The sequence below is a fragment of the Sorex fumeus genome, unplaced genomic scaffold (genome assembly GCF_029834395.1).
Source record: "Sorex fumeus unplaced genomic scaffold, SorFum_2.1 ptg000217l, whole genome shotgun sequence".
Classification (NCBI taxonomy): Eukaryota; Metazoa; Chordata; class Mammalia; order Eulipotyphla; family Soricidae; genus Sorex; species Sorex fumeus.
The window spans coordinates 182,565-204,803 of NW_026606274.1; positions in this window are offsets into that span (position 1 = coordinate 182,565).

Here is a 22,239-nt window from a genome sequence, read left to right on the forward strand (position 1 = left end):
TGCAGCCATTTGATTTGAGAGTGGAGTCACTGGGTGTGAGTCAGCTGGTAAAATTTGCACGTTGGGGACAGATATTCTGCTTGCAGGGGATCAAGGATGTGATTTTAATGGTGGATGACAGGGCACTGCAGAGAGGAAATCTAGAGCCTAATGCTTGGCGTAGAGGCCCTTCCTGAGCTTCCCTGGGTGGTGAAATCACTGCTCAAAACCGAAAGAAATTTCTATTTTTTCCTTTGAATAAAATGTTTATTTCTATTTCTTCCATTTGATCGAAACTGGTAATTGTTTGAAAACAACTAGTTTGGGCTTTGTGGGGGGAGCGATAGATCAGTGGGTGTATACTTGGTTTTTATGCGACCGGCCCGGGTTTTATTCCTGGCGTCCCTTTTGGTCCCCTGAGGACCACCATGAGGAATTCCTCAGTGCAGAGACAGCAGTAACCCCTGTGCTTCACCAGGTGTGACCCAAAAAGCCAAAACTGAAAAAGAAAACCAGTTTGAGGGCACTAGTGTCAGCGCAGTGAGAAGGAGAAAGGTTTGCATCCATTTGCTCCCTTACAGACCCTCCAGGAGTGATCCCTGAGCACTGCCTGGTGTGTCTCTAAAGAAGACAAACTTCAAAATAAAAGGACCAAAAAAAGGATCGATCCTGAGAGCCATCCATTTTTGGTGAGATGTTTTCAATGGCCCCCGTGGCTCGTCGTGTCTGCAGGGATGCAGGGTTGCCTTCACTCCATGCATCAGGCGCTCCACACTGAGCTCCACACTGAGCTTGAACTGAACCCTGACTGGAATCTATTTTCTTTTCTCTTGGAATGGTGTGTCAGCTTTCTGCTATCACTGTCGCTGTCCTCCCATGGTTCATCGATTTGCTCGAGCTGGCCTAGTAAGGTCCCCCGTTGGAGACTTGGTTGTTATTGTGTGTGGCATGTCGAATACATCACGGGGAGCTTGCCAGGCTTTGCCGTGCGGGCGAGATACTCTCCGTAGCTTGCCGGGCTCTCCGAGAGGGGTGGAGGAATCGAACTCAGATCGGCCATGTTGGCTGCGTGCAAGGCAAACACCCTACCTCGGTGCTCTCTCTCTAACGCTTTCTGCAAAGGGAGATATTTCCACTCGTGTCTGTTTATTGAGTTTACAAAAAAATAAAACACCGAACATATGGGGCTTTCCTAGTGCATTATTTATGAGGGATAAGATCAGTAAAAAGTGGCGGCCCCTGGTAGAAGGGGTACTCTGAAGGCCAGTTTTGTGGCAGGACACAAGCATCCTCCCGTTAGCATCCCAGAACTCTCAGTCTCCACATTGTTAGTAGCGGGACCATTCGGACCTGGGAGGTGCTTTCGTGCTTTCTTTCTCACTGAATTCCTGACATCCAGGCAGTTCCTGGGGTGCAGTAGAGGCTTCAGAGTGATGCGGAGCTTAGGGCGGTGCAGTGGGGTCTGTACACATTACAGGGGTTGTGGGATTGAGTGTGCCCTTGTTGCATTTTGGCATGGGGCTGAGCACTGGGGCTACAGGCCTTGGGGTTGCGGAACCCACCCAAGGGCTAGGGGCTTGAGTGGCCAACACTCCCAACATGGGACTTGTCGGTACAAATCCTGAAGCCTTTAGCCTTGACGTAGATGCTATAGAATCTGCAGATTCATGTTCAGGGTCGGGGCTGCAGCCCCCTAAGGCAAGAGACTCTGTTGCAGACCGTCATATTCATTGGCGATTGTGATGGGGAGGGGACTTTTTGGAAGCGTGGTTCACGCAGATGGGAGGTTTAGGCCAATGAAATTTTAATTTGGGTGTTTGTTTTAGTTGTTTTTTTTATGTTTAGTGGGGGGAGTGAGAGAGGACATACCCTAAGATGCTCACTCCTGGCTCAGTGCTCAGGAATCATTCCTGGCGGTGCTCTGGGATCTGGGATGCTGAAGCTTGATTGGGGCGAGGAGGGCAAGCATCTTGCCTGCTTTACTGTCTGTCTAATTCCAACGCTGATGTTTTTTTCCAGATGAGGAATTTAGACTCATCTTCAGTTATGAAAAATCCTCTATGCTTCATCTCTTCCTGACTGGGCGATCCCTGGATACTGGCTCTTGGGGTGAGTATAGCAGGTCAAGGATTTAATTTTTCTTGCTCTTGCAGGAAGATGTTCTTATTGTCGCATTGGGGGGGGAACTTTGCTCAGGGGTCACTCCTGGCTTGCTGGCAAGAAATTTACATTGAAAGGGCCAGAGGTATGGTGCAGCAAGTAGGGTGCTTGCCTTGCATGCAGCTAACACAGATTTGATCAGCTGCATCCCAGCAAACCTCAGACATTCCAGGACAGATCCCTGAATGCAGAGCTAGGAGTACTCCTGACACTGTTGGTTCTGGCTCAGACACACACACACGGAATATCTGAGAGCAGAGATAGAAGTGTGCTCCTGCAGCATACAAAGCTGGGAAACAGGGTTTTAAGGACCCACTGTTTGACTCTTGAACTATTTTATGCTACAATTTGTCAGGGTACGTGGATTGATTTCCCTCTATTTGGATAGAGTTTACTGTTTGTCACTGCTGTATTTTGGGGTCACACACTACAGTACTCAGGCCTTACTCCTGCTCTGACCTCAGGGATCACAGCTGTCGGGGTCCCTCGACAATCGGGTGCCTGGCTAGAGGACTTGGTCAGGCAATTGCAAGCTGCTCATACCTGCTGTGTCATCACACAGTCCTCCAAGATAGGATATTTATTATAGGTAAAAGGTAGGCACAGCCAGGAGTGTTTCCTCAGCCCAGAGGTAGTAAAAAGCCCTATAGGTTGCTGTGTGGGGACTATGTGGTGTCTGGCCCTTTAAAACCCTGACCAGAAGTGTAGGTGAGGTCACAGAGCCCCGCCTTTCCCTGGGGTCTTTGTGGGCGGAGCAATCTCCACCCTGTTTGTTGTCTGGTGAGGAGCGGGGGTGGGGCGGGAAGGGGGCGGCCAGGGCGTGGGGGCGTCCCATAGGGCCAGTTTCCTCGCTGGCCTGGCCGCTGAGTGGTCCATCTGGGAGCTCTGAGCCTCCGCCGCCTGCCCAGCCCGGGATGCCCCCAGCGCCCGCCTTTTCGAGAGGTTTGTCTCTCCCTTCCGTCTATCTTAGCGCATCGCATTGAGGGAGGTTTTTATTTAGGAGGCGCGTGCGGGGGCGGGGGTGAGGGAATGGGGGGGTCGGTGGTGCCTGGCAGGTGGGCTGACAAGTGAAGTGGAAGGTTCGGGAGCAAAAGTCGTTCGGAAAGGGTCGGGAACAACGGAAATCAGGACGACCAGAAGAGAGAGAGTTTTCTTTTCAGGTTTGTTTTTCATTGTGCGTCCTGGTAGCCCTGGCCGGGGCGGCCCCATGGGGTCGGGGGCACGAGACCCTCGCCCTCCCCTCCAACCCATCGCTCTGGCCCCCAACCGGAGAGGAACGTGTCGGAGCCCGAGGGAGCCCCAGCTTGCCCGCAAGTCTGAACACACTGCCTCATTCATTTCTTTCCACAAATTCTTAGTCATCTGTTGCGTTTCATTGCATAACTCAAACTGCAGATTCAGGTTTTGGCATTGCAGCCATTTGATTTGAGAGTGGAGTCACTGGGTGTGAGTCAGCTGGTAAAATTTGCACGTTGGGGACAGATATTCTGCTGGCAGGGGATCAAGGATGTGATTTTAATGGTGGATGACAGGGCACTGCAGAGAGGAAATCTAGAGCCTAATGCTTGGCGTAGAGGCCCTTCCTGAGCTTCCCTGGGTGGTGAAATCACTGCTCAAAACCGAAAGAAATTTCTATTTTTTCCTTTGAATAAAATGTTTATTTCTATTTCTTCCATTTGATCGAAACTGGTAATTGTTTGAAAACAACTAGTTTGGGCTTTGGGGGGGGAGCGATAGATCAGTGGGTGTATACTTGGTTTTTATGCGACCGGCCCGGGTTTTATTCCTGGCGTCCCTTTTGGTCCCCTGAGGACCACCATGAGGAATTCCTCAGTGCAGAGACAGCAGTAACCCCTGTGCTTCACCAGGTGTGACCCAAAAAGCCAAAACTGAAAAAGAAAACCAGTTTGAGGGCACTAGTGTCAGCGCAGTGAGAAGGAGAAAGGTTTGCATCCATTTGCTCCCTTACATACCCTCCAGGAGTGATCCCTGAGCACTGCCTGGTGTGTCTCTAAAGAAGACAAACTTCAAAATAAAAGGACCAAAAAAAGGATCGATCCTGAGAGCCATCCATTTTTGGTGAGATGTTTTCAATGGCCCCCGTGGCTCGTCGTGTCTGCAGGGATGCAGGGTTGCCTTCACTCCATGCATCAGGCGCTCCACACTGAGCTCCACACTGAGCTTGAACTGAACCCTGACTGGAATCTATTTTCTTTTCTCTTGGAATGGTGTGTCAGCTTTCTGCTATCATTGTCGCTGTCCTCCCATGGTTCATCGATTTGCTCGAGCTGGCCTAGTAAGGTCCCCCGTTGGAGACTTGGTTGTTATTGTGTGTGGCATGTCGAATACATCACGGGGAGCTTGCCAGGCTTTGCCGTGCGGGCGAGATACTCTCCGTAGCTTGCCGGGATCTCCGAGAGGGGTGGAGGAATCGAACTCAGATCGGCCATGTTGGCTGCGTGCAAGGCAAACACCCTACCTCGGTGCTCTCTCTCTAACGCTTTCTGCAAAGGGAGATATTTCCACTCGTGTCTGTTTATTGAGTTTACAAAAAAATAAAACACCGAACATAAGGGGCTTTCCTAGTGCATTATTTATGAGGGATAAGATCAGTAAAAAGTGGCGGCCCCTGGTAGAAGGGGTACTCTGAAGGCCAGTTTTGTGGCAGGACACAAGCATCCTCCCGTTAGCATCCCAGAACTCTCAGTCTCCACATTGTTAGTAGCGGGACCATTCGGACCTGGGAGGTGCTTTCGTGCTTTCTTTCTCACTGAATTCCTGACATCCAGGCAGTTCCTGGGGTGCAGTAGAGGCTTCAGAGTGATGCGGAGCTTAGGTCGGTGCAGTGGGGTCTGTACACATTACAGGGGTTGTGGGATTGAGTGTGCCCTTGTTGCATTTTGGCATGGGGCTGAGCACTGGGGCTACAGGCCTTGGGGTTGCGGAACCCACCCAAGGGCTAGGGGCTTGAGTGGCCAACACTCCCAACATGGGACTTGTCGGTACAAATCCTGAAGCCTTTAGCCTTGACGTAGATGCTATAGAATCTGCAGATTCATGTTCAGGGTCGGGGCTGCAGCCCCCTAAGGCAAGAGACTCTGTTGCAGACCGTCCTATTCATTGGCGGTTGTGATGGGGAGGGGCCTTTTTGGAAGCGTGGTTCACGCAGGTGGGAGGTTTAGGCCAATGAAATTTTAATTTGGGGTTTGTTTTAGTTGTTTTTTTAAGTTTTGTGGGGGGAGTGAGAGAGGACATACCCTAAGATGCTCACTCCTGGCTCAGTGCTCAGGAATCATTCCTGGCGGTGCTCTGGGATCTGGGATGCTGAAGCTTGATTGGGGCGAGGAGGGCAAGCATCTTGCCTGCTTTACTGTCTGTCTAATTCCAACGCTGATGTTTTTTCCAGATGAGGAATTTAGACTCATCTTCAGTTATGAAAAATCCTCTATGCTTCATCTCTTCCTGACTGGGCGATCCCTGGATACTGGCTCTTGGGGTGAGTATAGCAGGTCAAGGATTTAATTTTTCTTGCTCTTGCAGGAAGATGTTCTTATTGTCGCATTGGGGGGGGGGGAACTTTGCTCAGGGGTCACTCCTGGCTTGCTGGCAAGAAATTTACTTTGAAAGGGCCAGAGGTATGGTGCAGCAAGTAGGGTGCTTGCCTTGCATGCAGCTAACACAGATTTGATCAGCTGCATCCCAGCAAACCTCAGACATTCCAGGACAGATCCCTGAATGCAGAGCTAGGAGTACTCCTGACACTGTTGTTTCTGGCTCAGACACACACACACGGTATATCTGAGAGCAGAGATAGAAGTGTGCTCCTGCAGCATACAAAGTTGGGAAACAGGGTTTTAAGGACCCACTGTTTGACTCTTGAACTATTTTATGCTACAATTTGTCAGGGTACGTGGATTTATTTCCCTCTATTTGGATAGAGTTTACTGTTTGTCACTGCTGTATTTTGGGGTCACACACTACAGTACTCAGGCCTTACTCCTGCTCTGACCTCAGGGATCACAGCTGTCGGGGTCCCTCGACAATCGGGTGCCTGACTAGAGGACTTGGTCAGGCAATTGCAAGCTGCTCATACCTGCTGTGTCATCACACAGTCCTCCAAGATAGGATATTTATTATAGGTAAAAGGTAGGCACAGCCAGGAGTGTTTCCTCAGCCCAGAGGTAGTAAAAAGCCCTATAGGTTGCTGTGTGGGGACTATGTGGTGTCTGGCCCTTTAAAACCCTGACCGGAAGTGTAGGTGAGGTCACAGAGCCCCGCCTTTCCCTGGGGTCTTTGTGGGCGGAGCAATCTCCACCCTGTTTGTTGCCTGGTGAGGAGCGGGGGTGGGGCGGGAAGGGGGCGGCCAGGGCGTGGGGGCGTCCCATAGGGCCAGTTTCCTCGCTGGCCTGGCCGCTGAGTGGTCCATCTGGGAGCTCTGAGCCTCCGCCGCCTGCCCAGCCCGGGATGCCCCCAGCGCCCGCCTTTTCGAGAGGTTTGTCTCTCCCTTCCGTCTATCTTAGCGCATCGCATTGAGGGAGGTTTTTATTTAGGAGGCGCGTGGGGGGGGTGAGGGAATGGGGGGGTCGGTGGTGCCTGGCAGGTGGGCTGACAAGTGAAGTGGAAGGTTCGGGAGCAAAAGTCGTTCGGAAAGGGTCGGGAACAACGGAAATCAGGACGACCAGAAGAGAGAGAGTTTTCTTTTCAGGTTTGTTTTTCATTGTGCGTCCTGGTAGCCCTGGCCGGGGCGGCCCCATGGGGTCGGGGGCACGAGACCCTCGCCCTCCCCTCCAACCCATCGCTCTGGCCCCCAACCGGAGAGGAACGTGTCGGAGCCCGAGGGAGCCCCAGCTTGCCCGCAAGTCTGAACACACTGCCTCATTCATTTCTTTCCACAAATTCTTAGTCATCTGTTGCGTTTCATTGCATAACTCAAACTGCAGATTCAGGTTTTGGCATTGCAGCCATTTGATTTGAGAGTGGAGTCACTGGGTGTGAGTCAGCTGGTAAAATTTTCACGTTGGGGACAGATATTCTGCTGGCAGGGGATCAAGGATGTGATTTTAATGGTGGATGACAGGGCACTGCAGAGAGGAAATCTAGAGCCTAATGCTTGGCGTAGAGGCCCTTCCTGAGCTTCCCTGGGTGGTGAAATCACTGCTCAAAACCGAAAGAAATTTCTATTTTTTCCTTTGAACAAAATGTTTATTTCTATTTCTTCCATTTGATCGAAACTGGTAATTGTTTGAAAACAACTAGTTTGGGCTTTGTGGGGGGAGCGATAGATCAGTGGGTGTATACTTGGTTTTTATGCGACCGGCCCGGGTTTTATTCCTGGCGTCCCTTTTGGTCCCCTGAGGACCACCATGAGGAATTCCTCAGTGCAGAGACAGCAGTAACCCCTGTGCTTCACCAGGTGTGACCCAAAAAGCCAAAACTGAAAAAGAAAACCAGTTTGAGGGCACTAGTGTCAGCGCAGTGAGAAGGAGAAAGGTTTGCATCCAATTGCTCCCCTACAGACCCTCCAGGAGTGATCCCTGAGCACTGCCTGGTGTGTCTCTAAAGAAGACAAACTTCAAAATAAAAGGACCAAAAAAAGGATCGATCCTGAGAGAAATCCATTTTGGTGAGATGTTTTCAATGGCCCCCGTGGCTCGTCGTGTCTGCAGGGATGCATGGTTGCCTTCACTCCATGCATCAGGCGCTCCACACTGAGCTCCACACTGAGCTTGAACTGAACCCTGACTGGAATCTATTTTCTTTTCTCTTGGAATGGTGTGTCAGCTTTCTGCTATCACTGTCGCTGTCCTCCCATGGTTCATCGATTTGCTCGAGCAGGCCTAGTAAGGTCCCCCGTTGGAGACTTGATTGTTATTGTGTGTGGCATGTCGAATACATCACGGGGAGCTTGCCAGGCTTTGCCGTGCGGGCGAGATACTCTCCGTAGCTTGCCGGGCTCTCCGAGAGGGGTGGAGGAATCGAACTCAGGTCGGCCATGTTGGCTGCGTGCAAGGCAAACGCCCTACCTCGGTGCTCTCTCTCTAACGCTTTCTGCAAAGGGAGATATTTCCACTCGTGTCTGTTTATTGAGTTTACAAAAAAATAAAACACCGAACATATGGGGCTTTCCTAGTGCATTATTTATGAGGGATAAGATCAGTAAAAAGTGGCGGCCCCTGGTAGAAGGGGTACTCTGAAGGCCAGTTTTGTGGCAGGACACAAGCATCCTCCCGTTAGCATCCCAGAACTCTCAGTCTCCACATTGTTAGTAGCGGGACCATTCGGACCTGGGAGGTGCTTTCGTGCTTTCTTTCTCACTGAATTCCTGACATCCAGGCAGTTCCTGGGGTGCAGTAGTGGCTTCAGAGTGATGCGGAGCTTAGGGCGGTGCAGTGGGGTCTGTACACAGTACAGGGGTTGTGGGATTGAGTGTGCCCTTGTTGCATTTTGGCATGGGGCTGAGCACTGGGGCTACAGGCCTTGGGGTTGCGGAACCCACCCAAGGGCTAGGGGCTTGAGTGGACAACACTCCCAACATGGGACTTGTCGGTAAAAATCCTGAAGCCTTTAGCCTTGACGTAGATGCTATAGAATCTGCAGATTCATGTTCAGGGTCGGGGCTGCAGCCCCCTAAAGGCAAGAGACTCTGTTGCAGACCGTCCTATTCATTGGCGGTTGGGATGGGGAGGGGCCTTTTTGGAAGCGTGGTTCACGCAGGTGGGAGGTTTAGGCCAATGAAATTTTAATTTGGGGGTTTGTTTTAGTTGTTTTTTTATGTTTTGTGGGGGGAGTGAGAGAGGACATACCCTAAGATGCTCACTCCTGGCTCAGTGCTCAGGAATCATTCCTGGCGGTGCTCTGGGATCTGGGATGCTGAAGCTTGATTGGGGCGAGGAGGGCAAGCATCTTGCCTGCTTTACTGTCTGTCTAATTCCAACGCTGATGTTTTTTCCAGATGAGGAATTTAGACTCATCTTCAGTTATGAAAAATCCTCTATGCTTCATCTCTTCCTGACTGGGCGATCCCTGGATACTGGCTCTTGGGGTGAGTATAGCAGGTCAAGGATTTAATTTTCCTTGCTCTTGCAGGAAGATGTTCTTATTGTCGCATGGGGGGGGGAACTTTGCTCAGGGGTCACTCCTGGCTTGCTGGCAAGAAATTTACTTTGAAAGGGCCAGAGGTATGGTGCAGCAAGTATGGTGCTTGCCTTGCATGCAGCTAACACAGATTTGATCAGCTGCATCCCAGCAAACCTCAGACATTCCAGGACAGATCCCTGAATGCAGAGCTAGGAGTACTCCTGACACTGTTGGTTCTGGCTCAGACACACACACACGGAATATCTGAGAGCAGAGATAGAAGTGTGCTCCTGCAGCATACAAAGCTGGGAAACAGGGTTTTAAGGACCCACTGTTTGACTCTTGAACTATTTTATGCTACAATTTGTCAGGGTACGTGGATTTATTTCCCTCTATTTGGATAGAGTTTACTGTTTGTCACTGCTGTATTTTGGGGTCACACACTACAGTACTCAGGCCTTACTCCTGCTCTGACCTCAGGGATCACAGCTGTCGGGGTCCCTCGACAATCGGGTGCCTGGCTAGAGGACTTGGTCAGGCAATTGCAAGCTGCTCATACCTGCTGTGTCATCACACAGTCCTCCAAGATAGGATATTTATTATAGGTAAAAGGTAGGCACAGCCAGGAGTGTTTCCTCAGCCCAGAGGTAGTAAAAAGCCCTATAGGTTGCTGTGTGGGGACTATGTGGTGTCTGGCCCTTTAAAACCCTGACCGGAAGTGTAGGTGAGGTCACAGAGCCCCGCCTTTCCCTGGGGTCTTTGTGGGCGGAGCAATCTCCACCCTGTTTGTTGCCTGGTGAGGAGCGGGGGTGGGGCGGGAAGGGGGCGGCCAGGGCGTGGGGGCGTCCCATAGGGCCAGTTTCCTCGCTGGCCTGGCCGCTGAGTGGTCCATCTGGGAGCTCTGAGCCTCCGCCGCCTGCCCAGCCCGGGATGCCCCCAGCGCCCGCCTTTTCGAGAGGTTTGTCTCTCCCTTCCGTCTATCTTAGCGCATCGCATTGAGGGAGGTTTTTATTTAGGAGGCGCGTGCGGGGGCGGGGGTGAGGGAATGGGGGGGTCGGTGGTGCCTGGCAGGTGGGCTGACAAGTGAAGTGGAAGGTTCGGGAGCAAAAGTCGTTCGGAAAGGGTCGGGAACAACGGAAATCAGGACGACCAGAAGAGAGAGAGTTTTCTTTTCAGGTTTGTTTTTCATTGTGCGTCCTGGTAGCCCTGGCCGGGGCGGCCCCATGGGGTCGGGGGCACGAGACCCTCGCCCTCCCCTCCAACCCATCGCTCTGGCCCCCAACCGGAGAGGAACGTGTCGGAGCCCGAGGGAGCCCCAGCTTGCCCGCAAGTCTGAACACACTGCCTCATTCATTTCTTTCCACAAATTCTTAGTCATCTGTTGCGTTTCATTGCATAACTCAAACTGCAGATTCAGGTTTTGGCATTGCAGCCATTTGATTTGAGAGTGGAGTCACTGGGTGTGAGTCAGCTGGTAAAATTTGCACGTTGGGGACAGATATTCTGCTTGCAGGGGATCAAGGATGTGATTTTAATGGTGGATGACAGGGCACTGCAGAGAGGAAATCTAGAGCCTAATGCTTGGCGTAGAGGCCCTTCCTGAGCTTCCCTGGGTGGTGAAATCACTGCTCAAAACCGAAAGAAATTTCTATTTTTTCCTTTGAATAAAATGTTTATTTCTATTTCTTCCATTTGATCGAAACTGGTAATTGTTTGAAAACAACTAGTTTGGGCTTTGTGGGGGGAGCGATAGATCAGTGGGTGTATACTTGGTTTTTATGCGACCGGCCCGGGTTTTATTCCTGGCGTCCCTTTTGGTCCCCTGAGGACCACCATGAGGAATTCCTCAGTGCAGAGACAGCAGTAACCCCTGTGCTTCACCAGGTGTGACCCAAAAAGCCAAAACTGAAAAAGAAAACCAGTTTGAGGGCACTAGTGTCAGCGCAGTGAGAAGGAGAAAGGTTTGCATCCATTTGCTCCCTTACAGACCCTCCAGGAGTGATCCCTGAGCACTGCCTGGTGTGTCTCTAAAGAAGACAAACTTCAAAATAAAAGGACCAAAAAAAGGATCGATCCTGAGAGCCATCCATTTTTGGTGAGATGTTTTCAATGGCCCCCGTGGCTCGTCGTGTCTGCAGGGATGCAGGGTTGCCTTCACTCCATGCATCAGGCGCTCCACACTGAGCTCCACACTGAGCTTGAACTGAACCCTGACTGGAATCTATTTTCTTTTCTCTTGGAATGGTGTGTCAGCTTTCTGCTATCACTGTCGCTGTCCTCCCATGGTTCATCGATTTGCTCGAGCTGGCCTAGTAAGGTCCCCCGTTGGAGACTTGGTTGTTATTGTGTGTGGCATGTCGAATACATCACGGGGAGCTTGCCAGGCTTTGCCGTGCGGGCGAGATACTCTCCGTAGCTTGCCGGGCTCTCCGAGAGGGGTGGAGGAATCGAACTCAGATCGGCCATGTTGGCTGCGTGCAAGGCAAACACCCTACCTCGGTGCTCTCTCTCTAACGCTTTCTGCAAAGGGAGATATTTCCACTCGTGTCTGTTTATTGAGTTTACAAAAAAATAAAACACCGAACATATGGGGCTTTCCTAGTGCATTATTTATGAGGGATAAGATCAGTAAAAAGTGGCGGCCCCTGGTAGAAGGGGTACTCTGAAGGCCAGTTTTGTGGCAGGACACAAGCATCCTCCCGTTAGCATCCCAGAACTCTCAGTCTCCACATTGTTAGTAGCGGGACCATTCGGACCTGGGAGGTGCTTTCGTGCTTTCTTTCTCACTGAATTCCTGACATCCAGGCAGTTCCTGGGGTGCAGTAGAGGCTTCAGAGTGATGCGGAGCTTAGGGCGGTGCAGTGGGGTCTGTACACATTACAGGGGTTGTGGGATTGAGTGTGCCCTTGTTGCATTTTGGCATGGGGCTGAGCACTGGGGCTACAGGCCTTGGGGTTGCGGAACCCACCCAAGGGCTAGGGGCTTGAGTGGCCAACACTCCCAACATGGGACTTGTCGGTACAAATCCTGAAGCCTTTAGCCTTGACGTAGATGCTATAGAATCTGCAGATTCATGTTCAGGGTCGGGGCTGCAGCCCCCTAAGGCAAGAGACTCTGTTGCAGACCGTCATATTCATTGGCGATTGTGATGGGGAGGGGACTTTTTGGAAGCGTGGTTCACGCAGATGGGAGGTTTAGGCCAATGAAATTTTAATTTGGGGGTTTGTTTTAGTTGTTTTTTTTATGTTTAGTGGGGGGAGTGAGAGAGGACATACCCTAAGATGCTCACTCCTGGCTCAGTGCTCAGGAATCATTCCTGGCGGTGCTCTGGGATCTGGGATGCTGAAGCTTGATTGGGGCGAGGAGGGCAAGCATCTTGCCTGCTTTACTGTCTGTCTAATTCCAACGCTGATGTTTTTTTCCAGATGAGGAATTTAGACTCATCTTCAGTTATGAAAAATCCTCTATGCTTCATCTCTTCCTGACTGGGCGATCCCTGGATACTGGCTCTTGGGGTGAGTATAGCAGGTCAAGGATTTAATTTTTCTTGCTCTTGCAGGAAGATGTTCTTATTGTCGCATTGGGGGGGGGAACTTTGCTCAGGGGTCACTCCTGGCTTGCTGGCAAGAAATTTACTTTGAAAGGGCCAGAGGTATGGTGCAGCAAGTAGGGTGCTTGCCTTGCATGCAGCTAACAGAGATTTGATCAGCTGCATCCCAGCAAACCTCAGACATTCCAGGACAGATCCCTGAATGCAGAGCTAGGAGTACTCCTGACACTGTTGGTTCTGGCTCAGACACACACACACGGAATATCTGAGAGCAGAGATAGAAGTGTGCTCCTGCAGCATACAAAGCTGGGAAACAGGGTTTTAAGGACCCACTGTTTGACTCTTGAACTATTTTATGCTACAATTTGTCAGGGTACGTGGATTGATTTCCCTCTATTTGGATAGAGTTTACTGTTTGTCACTGCTGTATTTTGGGGTCACACACTACAGTACTCAGGCCTTACTCCTGCTCTGACCTCAGGGATCACAGCTGTCGGGGTCCCTCGACAATCGGGTGCCTGGCTAGAGGACTTGGTCAGGCAATTGCAAGCTGCTCATACCTGCTGTGTCATCACACAGTCCTCCAAGATAGGATATTTATTATAGGTAAAAGGTAGGCACAGCCAGGAGTGTTTCCTCAGCCCAGAGGTAGTAAAAAGCCCTATAGGTTGCTGTGTGGGGACTATGTGGTGTCTGGCCCTTTAAAACCCTGACCGGAAGTGTAGGTGAGGTCACAGAGCCCCGCCTTTCCCTGGGGTCTTTGTGGGCGGAGCAATCTCCACCCTGTTTGTTGTCTGGTGAGGAGCGGGGGTGGGGCGGGAAGGGGGCGGCCAGGGCGTGGGGGCGTCCCATAGGGCCAGTTTCCTCGCTGGCCTGGCCGCTGAGTGGTCCATCTGGGAGCTCTGAGCCTCCGCCGCCTGCCCAGCCCGGGATGCCCCCAGCGCCCGCCTTTTCGAGAGGTTTGTCTCTCCCTTCCGTCTATCTTAGCGCATCGCATTTTGGAGGTTTTTATTTAGGAGGCGCGTGCGGGGGCGGGGGTGAGGGAATGGGGGGGTCGGTGGTGCCTGGCAGGTGGGCTGACAAGTGAAGTGGAAGGTTCGGGAGCAAAAGTCGTTCGGAAAGGGTCGGGAACAACGGAAATCAGGACGACCAGAAGAGAGAGAGTTTTCTTTTCAGGTTTGTTTTTCATTGTGCGTCCTGGTAGCCCTGGCCGGGGCGGCCCCATGGGGTCGGGGGCACGAGACCCTCGCCCTCCCCTCCAACCCATCGCTCTGGCCCCCAACCGGAGAGGAACGTGTCGGAGCCCGAGGGAGCCCCAGCTTGCCCGCAAGTCTGAACACACTGCCTCATTCATTTCTTTCCACAAATTCTTAGTCATCTGTTGCGTTTCATTGCATAACTCAAACTGCAGATTCAGGTTTTGGCATTGCAGCCATTTGATTTGAGAGTGGAGTCACTGGGTGTGAGTCAGCTGGTAAAATTTGCACGTTGGGGACAGATATTCTGCTTGCAGGGGATCAAGGATGTGATTTTAATGGTGGATGACAGGGCACTGCAGAGAGGAAATCTAGAGCCTAATGCTTGGCGTAGAGGCCCTTCCTGAGCTTCCCTGGGTGGTGAAATCACTGCTCAAAACCGAAAGAAATTTCTATTTTTTCCTTTGAATAAAATGTTTATTTCTATTTCTTCCATTTGATCGAAACTGGTAATTGTTTGAAAACAACTAGTTTGGGCTTTGTGGGGGGAGCGATAGATCAGTGGGTGTATACTTGGTTTTTATGCGACCGGCCCGGGTTTTATTCCTGGCGTCCCTTTTGGTCCCCTGAGGACCACCATGAGGAATTCCTCAGTGCAGAGACAGCAGTAACCCCTGTGCTTCACCAGGTGTGACCCAAAAAGCCAAAACTGAAAAAGAAAACCAGTTTGAGGGCACTAGTGTCAGCGCAGTGAGAAGGAGAAAGGTTTGCATCCATTTGCTCCCTTACAGACCCTCCAGGAGTGATCCCTGAGCACTGCCTGGTGTGTCTCTAAAGAAGACAAACTTCAAAATAAAAGGACCAAAAAAAGGATCGATCCTGAGAGCCATCCATTTTTGGTGAGATGTTTTCAATGGCCCCCGTGGCTCGTCGTGTCTGCAGGGATGCAGGGTTGCCTTCACTCCATGCATCAGGCGCTCCACACTGAGCTCCACACTGAGCTTGAACTGAACCCTGACTGGAATCTATTTTCTTTTCTCTTGGAATGGTGTGTCAGCTTTCTGCTATCACTGTCGCTGTCCTCCCATGGTTCATCGATTTGCTCGAGCTGGCCTAGTAAGGTCCCCCGTTGGAGACTTGGTTGTTATTGTGTGTGGCATGTCGAATACATCACGGGGAGCTTGCCAGGCTTTGCCGTGCGGGCGAGATACTCTCCGTAGCTTGCCGGGCTCTCCGAGAGGGGTGGAGGAATCGAACTCAGATCGGCCATGTTGGCTGCGTGCAAGGCAAACACCCTACCTCGGTGCTCTCTCTCTAACGCTTTCTGCAAAGGGAGATATTTCCACTCGTGTCTGTTTATTGAGTTTACAAAAAAATAAAACACCGAACATATGGGGCTTTCCTAGTGCATTATTTATGAGGGATAAGATCAGTAAAAAGTGGCGGCCCCTGGTAGAAGGGGTACTCTGAAGGCCAGTTTTGTGGCAGGACACAAGCATCCTCCCGTTAGCATCCCAGAACTCTCAGTCTCCACATTGTTAGTAGCGGGACCATTCGGACCTGGGAGGTGCTTTCGTGCTTTCTTTCTCACTGAATTCCTGACATCCAGGCAGTTCCTGGGGTGCAGTAGAGGCTTCAGAGTGATGCGGAGCTTAGGGCGGTGCAGTGGGGTCTGTACACATTACAGGGGTTGTGGGATTGAGTGTGCCCTTGTTGCATTTTGGCATGGGGCTGAGCACTGGGGCTACAGGCCTTGGGGTTGCGGAACCCACCCAAGGGCTAGGGGCTTGAGTGGCCAACACTCCCAACATGGGACTTGTCGGTACAAATCCTGAAGCCTTTAGCCTTGACGTAGATGCTATAGAATCTGCAGATTCATGTTCAGGGTCGGGGCTGCAGCCCCCTAAGGCAAGAGACTCTGTTGCAGACCGTCATATTCATTGGCGATTGTGATGGGGAGGGGACTTTTTGGAAGCGTGGTTCACGCAGATGGGAGGTTTAGGCCAATGAAATTTTAATTTGGGGGTTTGTTTTAGTTGTTTTTTTTATGTTTAGTGGGGGGAGTGAGAGAGGACATACCCTAAGATGCTCACTCCTGGCTCAGTGCTCAGGAATCATTCCTGGCGGTGCTCTGGGATCTGGGATGCTGAAGCTTGATTGGGGCGAGGAGGGCAAGCATCTTGCCTGCTTTACTGTCTGTCTAATTCCAACGCTGATGTTTTTTTCCAGATGAGGAATTTAGACTCATCTTCAGTTATGAAAAATCCTCTATGCTTCATCTCTTCCTGACTGGGCGATCCCTGGATACTGGCTCTTGGGGTGAGTATAGCAGGTCAAGGATTTAATTTTTCTTGCTCTTGCAGGAAGATGTTCTTATTGTCGCATTGGGGGGGGGAACTTTGCTCAGGGGTCACTCCTGGCTTGCTGGCAAGAAATTTACTTTGAAAGGGCCAGAGGTATGGTGCAGCAAGTAGGGTGCTTGCCTTGCATGCAGCTAACAGAGATTTGATCAGCTGCATCCCAGCAAACCTCAGACATTCCAGGACAGATCCCTGAATGCAGAGCTAGGAGTACTCCTGACACTGTTGGTTCTGGCTCAGACACACACACACGGAATATCTGAGAGCAGAGATAGAAGTGTGCTCCTGCAGCATACAAAGCTGGGAAACAGGGTTTTAAGGACCCACTGTTTGACTCTTGAACTATTTTATGCTACAATTTGTCAGGGTACGTGGATTGATTTCCCTCTATTTGGATAGAGTTTACTGTTTGTCACTGCTGTATTTTGGGGTCACACACTACAGTACTCAGGCCTTACTCCTGCTCTGACCTCAGGGATCACAGCTGTCGGGGTCCCTCGACAATCGGGTGCCTGGCTAGAGGACTTGGTCAGGCAATTGCAAGCTGCTCATACCTGCTGTGTCATCACACAGTCCTCCAAGATAGGATATTTATTATAGGTAAAAGGTAGGCACAGCCAGGAGTGTTTCCTCAGCCCAGAGGTAGTAAAAAGCCCTATAGGTTGCTGTGTGGGGACTATGTGGTGTCTGGCCCTTTAAAACCCTGACCGGAAGTGTAGGTGAGGTCACAGAGCCCCGCCTTTCCCTGGGGTCTTTGTGGGCGGAGCAATCTCCACCCTGTTTGTTGTCTGGTGAGGAGCGGGGGTGGGGCGGGAAGGGGGCGGCCAGGGCGTGGGGGCGTCCCATAGGGCCAGTTTCCTCGCTGGCCTGGCCGCTGAGTGGTCCATCTGGGAGCTCTGAGCCTCCGCCGCCTGCCCAGCCCGGGATGCCCCCAGCGCCCGCCTTTTCGAGAGGTTTGTCTCTCCCTTCCGTCTATCTTAGCGCATCGCATTGAGGGAGGTTTTTATTTAGGAGGCGCGTGCGGGGGCGGGGGTGAGGGAATGGGGGGGTCGGTGGTGCCTGGCAGGTGGGCTGACAAGTGAAGTGGAAGGTTCGGGAGCAAAAGTCGTTCGGAAAGGGTCGGGAACAACGGAAATCAGGACGACCAGAAGAGAGAGAGTTTTCTTTTCAGGTTTGTTTTTCATTGTGCGTCCTGGTAGCCCTGGCCGGGGCGGCCCCATGGGGTCGGGGGCACGAGACCCTCGCCCTCCCCTCCAACCCATCGCTCTGGCCCCCAACCGGAGAGGAACGTGTCAGAGCCCGAGGGAGCCCCAGCTTGCCCGCAAGTCTGAACACACTGCCTCATTCATTTCTTTCCACAAATTCTTAGTCATCTGTTGCGTTTCATTGCATAACTCAAACTGCAGATTCAGGTTTTGGCATTGCAGCCATTTGATTTGAGAGTGGAGTCACTGGGTGTGAGTCAGCTGGTAAAATTTGCACGTTGGGGACAGATATTCTGCTGGCAGGGGATCAAGGATGTGATTTTAATGGTGGATGACAGGGCACTGCAGAGAGGAAATCTAGAGCCTAATGCTTGGCGTAGAGGCCCTTCCTGAGCTTCCCTGGGTGGTGAAATCACTGCTCAAAACCGAAAGAAATTTCTATTTTTTCCTTTGAATAAAATGTTTATTTCTATTTCTTCCATTTGATCGAAACTGGTAATTGTTTGAAAACAACTAGTTTGGGCTTTGGGGGGGGAGCGATAGATCAGTGGGTGTATACTTGGTTTTTATGCGACCGGCCCGGGTTTTATTCCTGGCGTCCCTTTTGGTCCCCTGAGGACCACCATGAGGAATTCCTCAGTGCAGAGACAGCAGTAACCCCTGTGCTTCACCAGGTGTGACCCAAAAAGCCAAAACTGAAAAAGAAAACCAGTTTGAGGGCACTAGTGTCAGCGCAGTGAGAAGGAGAAAGGTTTGCATCCATTTGCTCCCTTACATACCCTCCAGGAGTGATCCCTGAGCACTGCCTGGTGTGTCTCTAAAGAAGACAAACTTCAAAATAAAAGGACCAAAAAAAGGATCGATCCTGAGAGCCATCCATTTTTGGTGAGATGTTTTCAATGGCCCCCGTGGCTCGTCGTGTCTGCAGGGATGCAGGGTTGCCTTCACTCCATGCATCAGGCGCTCCACACTGAGCTCCACACTGAGCTTGAACTGAACCCTGACTGGAATCTATTTTCTTTTCTCTTGGAATGGTGTGTCAGCTTTCTGCTATCACTGTCGCTGTCCTCCCATGGTTCATCGATTTGCTCGAGCTGGCCTAGTAAGGTCCCCCGTTGGAGACTTGGTTGTTATTGTGTGTGGCATGTCGAATACATCACGGGGAGCTTGCCAGGCTTTGCCGTGCGGGCGAGATACTCTCCGTAGCTTGCCGGGCTCTCCGAGAGGGGTGGAGGAATCGAACTCAGATCGGCCATGTTGGCTGCGTGCAAGGCAAACACCCTACCTCGGTGCTCTCTCTCTAACGCTTTCTGCAAAGGGAGATATTTCCACTCGTGTCTGTTTATTGAGTTTACAAAAAAATAAAACACCGAACATATGGGGCTTTCCTAGTGCATTATTTATGAGGGATAAGATCAGTAAAAAGTGGCGGCCCCTGGTAGAAGGGGTACTCTGAAGGCCAGTTTTGTGGCAGGACACAAGCATCCTCCCGTTAGCATCCCAGAACTCTCAGTCTCCACATTGTTAGTAGCGGGACCATTCGGACCTGGGAGGTGCTTTCGTGCTTTCTTTCTCACTGAATTCCTGACATCCAGGCAGTTCCTGGGGTGCAGTAGAGGCTTCAGAGTGATGCGGAGCTTAGGGCGGTGCAGTGGGGTCTGTACACATTACAGGGGTTGTGGGATTGAGTGTGCCCTTGTTGCATTTTGGCATGGGGCTGAGCACTGGGGCTACAGGCCTTGGGGTTGCGGAACCCACCCAAGGGCTAGGGGCTTGAGTGGCCAACACTCCCAACATGGGACTTGTCGGTACAAATCCTGAAGCCTTTAGCCTTGACGTAGATGCTATAGAATCTGCAGATTCATGTTCAGGGTCGGGGCTGCAGCCCCCTAAAGGCAAGAGACTCTGTTGCAGACCGTCCTATTCATTGGCGGTTGGGATGGGGAGGGGCCTTTTTGGAAGCGTGGTTCACGCAGGTGGGAGGTTTAGGCCAATGAAATTTTAATTTGGGGGTTTGTTTTAGTTGTTTTTTTATGTTTTGTGGGGGGAGTGAGAGAGGACATACCCTAAGATGCTCACTCCTGGCTCAGTGCTCAGGAATCATTCCTGGCGGTGCTCTGGGATCTGGGATGCTGAAGCTTGATTGGGGCGAGGAGGGCAAGCATCTTGCCTGCTTTACTGTCTGTCTAATTCCAACGCTGATGTTTTTTTCCAGATGAGGAATTTAGACTCATCTTCAGTTATGAAAAATCCTCTATGCTTCATCTCTTCCTGACTGGGCGATCCCTGGATACTGGCTCTTGGGGTGAGTATAGCAGGTCAAGGATTTAATTTTTCTTGCTTTTGCAGGAAGATGTTCTTATTGTCGCATTGGGGGGGGGGGGCTTTGCTCAGGGGTCACTCCTGGCTTGCTGGCAAGAAATTTACTTTGAAAGGGCCAGAGGTATGGTGCAGCAAGTAGGGTGCTTGCCTTGCATGCAGCTAACACAGATTTGATCAGCTGCATCCCAGCAAACCTCAGACATTCCAGGACAGATCCCTGAATGCAGAGCTAGGAGTACTCCTGACACTGTTGGTTCTGGCTCAGACACACACACACGGAATATCTGAGAGCAGAGATAGAAGTGTGCTCCTGCAGCATACAAAGCTGGGAAACAGGGTTTTAAGGACCCACTGTTTGACTCTTGAACTATTTTATGCTACAATTTGTCAGGGTACGTGGATTTATTTCCCTCTATTTGGATAGAGTTTACTGTTTGTCACTGCTGTATTTTGGGGTCACACACTACAGTACTCAGGCCTTACTCCTGCTCTGACCTCAGGGATCACAGCTGTCAGGGTCCCTCGACAATCGGGTGCCTGCCTAGAGCACTTGGTCAGCCAATTGCAAGCTGCTCATACCTGCTGTGTCATCACACAGTCCTCCAAGTTAGGATATTTATTATAGGTAAAAGGTAGGCACAGCCAGGAGTGTTTCCTCAGCCCAGAGGTAGTAAAAAGCCCTATAGGTTGCTGTGTGGGGACTATGTGGTGTCTGGCCCTTTAAAACCCTGACCGGAAGTGTAGGTGAGGTCACAGAGCCCCGCCTTTCCCTGGGGTCTTTGTGGGCGGAGCAATCTCCACCCTGTTTGTTGTCTGGTGAGGAGCGGGGGTGGGGCGGGAAGGGGGCGGCCAGGGCGTGGGGGCGTCCCATAGGGCCAGTTTCCTCGCTGGCCTGGCCGCTGAGTGGTCCATCTGGGAGCTCTGAGCCTCCGCCGCCTGCCCAGCCCGGGATGCCCCCAGCGCCCGCCTTTTCGAGAGGTTTGTCTCTCCCTTCCGTCTATCTTAGCGCATCGCATTGAGGGAGGTTTTTATTTAGGAGGCGCGTGCGGGGGCGGGGGTGAGGGAATGGGGGGGTCGGTGGTGCCTGGCAGGTGGGCTGACAAGTGAAGTGGAAGGTTCGGGAGCAAAAGTCGTTCGGAAAGGGTCGGGAACAACGGAAATCAGGACGACCAGAAGAGAGAGAGTTTTCTTTTCAGGTTTGTTTTTCATTGTGCGTCCTGGTAGCCCTGGCCGGGGCGGCCCCATGGGGTCGGGGGCACGAGACCCTCGCCCTCCCCTCCAACCCATCGCTCTGGCCCCCAACCGGAGAGGAACGTGTCAGAGCCCGAGGGAGCCCCAGCTTGCCCGCAAGTCTGAACACACTGCCTCATTCATTTCTTTCCACAAATTCTTAGTCATCTGTTGCGTTTCATTGCATAACTCAAACTGCAGATTCAGGTTTTGGCATTGCAGCCATTTGATTTGAGAGTGGAGTCACTGGGTGTGAGTCAGCTGGTAAAATTTGCACGTTGGGGACAGATATTCTGCTGGCAGGGGATCAAGGATGTGATTTTAATGGTGGATGACAGGGCACTGCAGAGAGGAAATCTAGAGCCTAATGCTTGGCGTAGAGGCCCTTCCTGAGCTTCCCTGGGTGGTGAAATCACTGCTCAAAACCGAAAGAAATTTCTATTTTTTCCTTTGAATAAAATGTTTATTTCTATTTCTTCCATTTGATCGAAACTGGTAATTGTTTGAAAACAACTAGTTTGGGCTTTGGGGGGGGAGCGATAGATCAGTGGGTGTATACTTGGTTTTTATGCGACCGGCCCGGGTTTTATTCCTGGCGTCCCTTTTGGTCCCCTGAGGACCACCATGAGGAATTCCTCAGTGCAGAGACAGCAGTAACCCCTGTGCTTCACCAGGTGTGACCCAAAAAGCCAAAACTGAAAAAGAAAACCAGTTTGAGGGCACTAGTGTCAGCGCAGTGAGAAGGAGAAAGGTTTGCATCCATTTGCTCCCTTACATACCCTCCAGGAGTGATCCCTGAGCACTGCCTGGTGTGTCTCTAAAGAAGACAAACTTCAAAATAAAAGGACCAAAAAAAGGATCGATCCTGAGAGCCATCCATTTTTGGTGAGATGTTTTCAATGGCCCCCGTGGCTCGTCGTGTCTGCAGGGATGCAGGGTTGCCTTCACTCCATGCATCAGGCGCTCCACACTGAGCTCCACACTGAGCTTGAACTGAACCCTGACTGGAATCTATTTTCTTTTCTCTTGGAATGGTGTGTCAGCTTTCTGCTATCACTGTCGCTGTCCTCCCATGGTTCATCGATTTGCTCGAGCTGGCCTAGTAAGGTCCCCCGTTGGAGACTTGGTTGTTATTGTGTGTGGCATGTCGAATACATCAC